This window comes from Aethalodelphis obliquidens, unplaced genomic scaffold (genome assembly GCF_003676395.1).
Source record: "Aethalodelphis obliquidens isolate GAN/ISIS:26980383/991018 unplaced genomic scaffold, ASM367639v1 scaffold21, whole genome shotgun sequence".
NCBI classification, from domain to species: Eukaryota; Metazoa; Chordata; class Mammalia; order Artiodactyla; family Delphinidae; genus Aethalodelphis; species Aethalodelphis obliquidens.
Genome location: NW_020837965.1, coordinates 17,113,108 through 17,119,820, shown reverse-complemented (window position 1 = coordinate 17,119,820; position 6,713 = coordinate 17,113,108).

Sequence of the window (6,713 nt, the reverse complement as noted above, 5' to 3'; positions counted from 1 at the left end):
TTTACAACAAGGTTCACTTTTTGTGTTGTATATTCTATGGGTTCAGACAAAAGTATAATGACATATAGCCATCATATTACAATACCATAGAGTATTTTCACTGCCCTAAAAATCCTCTATGCTCTGCCTTTTCATCTCTCCCTGCCCCGTCCCTAGCAACCACTGATCTTTGTATCGTCTCCATACCTTTGTCTTTTCCAGAATATCATATAGTTGGAATCCTATAGTATGTGGCCTTTTCAGTTTGGCCTCTTTCTTAATAATATGCATTTAAGTTTCCTCCATTCCTTTAATTGTACTATATACTCTCTTTTTTCTTTTTTTTAAAAATTAATTTTAATTGGAGTATGGTTGCTTTACAATGTTGTGTTAGCCTCCACTATACAACAAAATGAATCAGCCATACATATACAGATATCTCCTACTATATACTTTTTATGGATGTATGCACGCCTAGTAAGAGTATAAAAACTTACAGGAATAATAAACATTAAGTTATGGCAGTAGTTACTTCTGGGCTGAGGAAGCAGGGACAGAGGGGCCTTCAGACATAAGTTTTTTCAGGGTCAGAACAAAATGACATGATGTTATCACTTGATAAGGCTGGAATGTGGGTATATGGACATTTGTCATTCTATAGGCTTGTCTTACATTTGAAATATTTCAAAATAACAAAGTAAATTATTTTTAAAAAGCCAGGATAGCCACTGCTGTTCACCATTGTACTAAAAGTCCCAGTCAATGTAATGAAATAAGAAAAAGAAATAAAACATCAAAAAATTTGGCAAAGATCCAAATACTGCCACAGTGCTTGAAATAAAGAGATCTTTTAGAGGACCTGGGTAAAGAAATTTTGGGGAGGGGATAACAAAAGAGCATTTGTGCAGGGGTAGGAATAGTATGAAGACATCAGAGGTCCTTCCCTTAATGATATAAAGGAAGGTAAGAAGTCCTGGGAGTTTATTAGCATAAAGCATCCCTAAGAAGATGAGTGTTGAATCTATACATAACTCTGCATAACTTTTCATAGGTTCAGGGTCAGTTCACTCATTTATGGAAGCATAAAGTTGTCTGGGAGTCCTTTATTGAGTACAAACTTTGTTAGCCATTTACTGCTTCCCGTTTTGATTTTCTTATTTCCTCAGTCAGCCATTTCACTTTTAACCAAGTGCTTCGTTACAGAGAAAGAAGAAAAAAGAGGAACTTAGGTCTCCTTTTTTTTTTTTTTTTTTAGGTCTACTTTTGTTCAACTTTGGTTAACTATTTTTACCTCTGAAATCATGTTAATTACTATCTGTGTGTTCTGCTAAACATCACGAGGCAGGTTTCGCTATGCAATTCATCCCTAGTTTGGGGAAGTCATGGGTTCTAGGATACCAGCCAAAGATAACAGTGGATTTTGCCAATATCTTTTCATGCTCATTGAGGCTGTAGAAAGAAGATGCAAAATAAATAATACTGATAGCATTTCTTTGATTTACTGAACACTAAAATTGAAAAAGAAGTTTTATTGGGGAAAGGAAGGATAAGAAAATGAGACAACATGATACCAGGAACTTGATTCAACAAGTGGTTTTCAGGGCATGACCAGAGATCAGCCCACATTCACCTCAAAATCTTAGACTCTTTGATGTGTAGCAACACCTACAGAGGCATCTGGGCTGGAAACCAGAAGAGCCACATTCAAGTCCTGCTTTGCAGCTAACTTGTATGATCTTAGCTGTCATGTTTCCTTCAGCATCTCCGTTTCTTTATTTGCAAAATCAGGGTCCTGGGCTATATCATCTCCAAAGTTATTCTACATCCAAAAGTCAGAAAGGAACTTCATTTACTCTAGAAAGAATGTCACCAGAAGTAGGAACCACAATGTTGTTCTGGTCAACTCTCGCACATACATTTGGTATTCAGCCAACATTTGCAAAGTGCTTACGATGTTTTGAGGGACTGGATGAAAACACATAACAGCCAGTTGTCTCTGGACCAAGCAGTGATTTCTGAGCAAGATGAGGTAGAGGGAACCAGATCTGCCAAGAACTTTTTGGCAGAACATCACCGTCTTCTTCAGCCAGGAGACTGGGCCAAGACTTCTTCTTAAAAATAATCCTCCAGGGGCTTCCCTGGTGGCGCAGTGGTTGAGAGTCCTCCTGCCGATGCAGGGGACACGGGTTCGTGCCCCGGTCCGGGAAGATCCCACATGCCGCGGAGCGGCTGGGCTCATGAGCCATGGCCGCTGAGCCTGAGCTTCCGGAGCCTGTGCTCCGCAACGGGAGAGGCCACAACAGTGAGAGACCTGCGTACCACACACACACACACACACACACACAAAGAAATATATATATATTCTCCAAAGATGGGACTTCAAAATTTTATCTTCGCTCTAGGGGAAACGTGGTCTAAAGAACTTTGAGGTTTTAATAGAGTTGATGGGAGGAAGAAAATATCTTTTGAAAGGTTTAAGGAGATTTTTGGTTTCACCTCTGTTCCTTTGTTCTGGGAAGACAATGTGATTAATGATAACAGTAAATGATTCTGTATATGCCATATGCCAGGTATTGTACTAAGTCCTATTCATTCAATCCTCATAACAGACTGCAAGAAAGGTATTATTATTAACTCCATTTTACAGATGGGGAAACTGAGGAACAGAAAAGTTAAGAAAACTTAAGATCACATACAGTAAGTAGTAGAGGTGGATTCTGAACCCATACATCTAGCAAATTGTGCTCTTAATTCCAACCACTGATGTCTCCCTAAATGGTTCTGTTAGTGATGTAAAAGTAGAGCTAGGATTAGCTTATGACCCAGTGTATTAGTTTCCCATGGCTGCTGTAACAAATTACCACTAACTTTGTAGCTTAAAACCACAGAAATAGGGGCTTCCCTGGTGGCGCAGCGGCTGAGAGTCCGCCTGCTGATTCAGGGGACGCAGGTTCGTGCCCCGATCCGGGAAGATCCCACGTGCCGCGGAGCGGCTGGGCCCGTGAGCCATGGCCGCTGAGCCTGCGCATCCGGAGCCTGTGCTTCGCAACGGGAGAGGCCACAACAGTGAGAGGCCCGCGTACCGCAAAAAAAAACAAACAAAAAGACACATAAATGTATTCTCTTATAGTCCTTGTGGTCAGAAGTCCAAAACGGGTCTCACTAGTCTAAAATCAAGGTGTTGGCAGGGCTACATTCCTTCTGGAAGTTCTAGGGGGAATCTGCATCCTTGATTTTTAAGAGGCTGCCTGCATTTCTTGGGTTATGGACTCCTCCATCTTCAACGTTAGCAATGGCCAGTTGAGTCTTTCTTATGCTACACCACTCTGACACTCTCTTTTGCCTCCCTCTTTTCTCTATAATGACCCTTGTGAGTATATTGGGCCCACTTTGATAATCCAAGATAATTTCCCCATCTCAAGATCCTTAATCACCTCTGCAGTCTCTTCTGCCACATAAGAAAACATGCTCACAGGTTCCAGGGATTAGGACATAGACATCTTTAGGGGGCCCAGTAATTCCACTTGTAGGTATTGGGTCAGTCAAAAAGTTTGTTCTGTTTTAAGTAAAAATAAAAGACCCTTTCCTCATTTTCACGAAGAACTTTATTAGCCAAAAGAACTTTTTGGCCAATCCAGTATATACCCAAGAGAATTGAAAACATATCCACACAAAAACTCATATACGAATGTTCATAGCAGAATTATTTACAATAGCTAACAAGTGAAAATAACCCAAATGTCCATCAAGTGATAAATGGATAAACAAAGTGTGGTATACATCCTTACAATGAAATATTACTGAGCCAAAACAAAACAAAACAAAACAAAACAGTGGAGTACTCATACATGGACACATGGATGGACTTCTATAATATTATGCTAAATGAAAGAAGCCAGACACAAAAGGCTACATAATGCATGATTCCATTGTATGAAATATTCAGAAAAGGCAAATCTATAGAGACAGAAAGTAGATTTGTGATAACTGGGACCTGGTGGTGGGAACAGAGAGTGACTGCAGATGGGCATAAGGGGTCTTTTGGGAATGATGGAAATGTTCTAAAATTAGATTGTGGGAATGGTTACCCAACTCTATATATTTACTGTAAATTATTGAATTGCATACTTAAAATGATTGAATTATATGACATGTAGATATCTCAATAAAGCTGTCTCTTAAAATGAGAAGGACAGAATGAGTATAGAGTGCACATGTTGAAGTTGCCAACCCCTTTTCTTAACAAGGACTGTCTTTTATTCTGAGATTATTTCCTTCCCATGTTTTTTCAAGTTAATATATCCTTTCTTCCTAGAAGTGATGTGATAGAAACTGGCAGTAATAGTAGTTGGTTTTTTATTGTCTTTCCTTGGAAAGTAAAAAGTAAACACCCTGTGTCATTTATGGAAGGTTTGTGGGAACTGTAATGATCTGTGAAATCCAGGAGTTTGGAAGCCCTACACCAGCTAATCTGTAGAGCTGAAAGAGGTCTTAGGGATCGCTGAGTTCAACCCTCTCATTTTCAAGATGAGAAAGGGCTGGAGGCCCATGGCAGTGGAGCCATTCATCTAAGGTTGCCCAGCAAGTCTCTGGATAGTTCATTTTCTTTCCACTCTCACTGCCTTCTCCAAGGCACCTTCTGATTCCAGGAAGCTAAGAATTGTTCTATTTGCCTATCAGTGTACACTAAGGTATGACAATTCTGGGCAGGTCAAAATGTTAGAGGTTTCACCCAGGACACAGTTCTAGGAGACGTGCCTGGCTCTACTGACCTCAGTTATTCTGGATAAATCACCTGACCCAGGCCAGCCCACACTGTCACATGACAGTCAAAGGCAGTGAAGTGCATCTGTCAAACGACTAAGAAGGGCTTACTGGCCAAAGGAGATGTCGACCATTTGCGTTGTTAACTAGGTGTACTTCCCTAAGGCTCAGCAGAATGAACATGTGACTTGTAACCCCTGGGGCTGGACCTCAGCACCACATTCTCAGTTTCACTCTTGCTGCTGAAAATATACTGCAAAGGCACCTGTGAAAATTTCCAGACCCCCAAAGATGAATCAGGCATTCTGTCTTTTTTCTTTTTGGTTTTATTAATTTTTTTTTTTTTTTTTTTTTGCTATACTGCATAACATGAAGGATCTTAGTTCCCTGACCAGGGATTGAACCTATGCCCCCTGCAGGGGAAGTGCAGATTCTTAACCACTGGACCACCAGGGAAGTCCCAGGCATTGTCTTTATTTATTTACATCTAGTTTTAATTCCAGAAAGGATTGAAGGTAGCTTTCAAGGATGCATAAAATACATAGAGTGTAAATTAAAAGGGAGAGTGATATGAAAGCAACCAAAGTGTCCATCAACAGATGAATGGATAAAGAAGACATAGTATACACACACACACACACACACACACACACACACTCTCTCTCTCTCTCTCTCTCTCTCACACACACACACACACACACACACACACACACACAGTGGAATACTACTCAGCCATAAAAAAGAATGAAATGTTGCCATTTGCAATAACATGGATGGACTTGAAGGGCATCATGTTAAGTGAAATAAGTCAGACAGAGAAAGACAAATACTGTATGATATCATTTATATGTGGAATCTAAAAAACACAATAAACTAGTGAATATAACAAAAAAGAAACAGACTCACAGATACAGAGAACAAACTCGTGGTTACCAGTGGAGAGAGGGAAGGTGGGAGGGGCAAAAAGGTGGGAAGGGGGATTAAAAGGTACAAACTATTTTGTATGAAATAAGCTACAAGGATCTACTGTACAACACAGGGAATATAGCCAATATTTTATAATAACTATAAATGGAGTCTAACCTTTACAAATTGTGAATCACTATACGGTACACCTGTAATTTATATAATATTGGACAGCAACTATACTTCAATTTTAAAAAAGTTTAAAAAGAGGGAGAGTGATACTAAAGTTATGTAAATATGGAAGTCATGTTCTGACCTGAAACGCAACTTTTTATTAAAAATGTCTATAAAAATATTCAATTAAAATTTTTATACCTCTTAGCTCTAAAGCACAAATTTAAAAAAACTTTATTATGATATAATTCACATACTATAAAATTCACTCTTTTAAAGTGTACAATTCAGTGGGGTTTTTTTTTTTTTTTTTGCGATACGCGGGCCTCTCACGGTTGTGGCCTCTCCCGTTGCGGAGCACAGGCTCCGGACGTGCAGGCTCAGCGGCCATGACTCATGGGCCCAGCCGCTCCGTGGCATGTGGGATCTTCCCGGACCGGGGCACGAACCCGTGTCCCTTGCATCAGCAAGCGGACTCCCAACCACTGCGCCACCAGGGGAGCCCCCAGTGGGGTTCTTTGTTCTTCATTTTGGCCACGCTGCATGGCTTGCAGGATCCTAATTCCGCGACCAGGGATCAAACCCACTCCCTTGGCAGTGAAAGTGCGGAGTCCTAACCACTGGACCACCAGGGAATTTGCAAAATTAGACATCTTTTTTCTTTTTTCTTTGGTCATACCACGCAGCCTGCAGGATCTTAGTTCCCCAGCCAGGGATGGAACCCATGCCCCCTGCAGTGGAAGCGCAGAATCCTAACCATTGGACCACTAGGGAATTCCCGCAATGGTTTTTAATATATTCACTGTTCTGCACCCATCACCAATATCTAATTTAAGAACATTTTCACCACCCCAAAGAGAGAACTCTGTACCTGTTAGCAGTCACTCCCC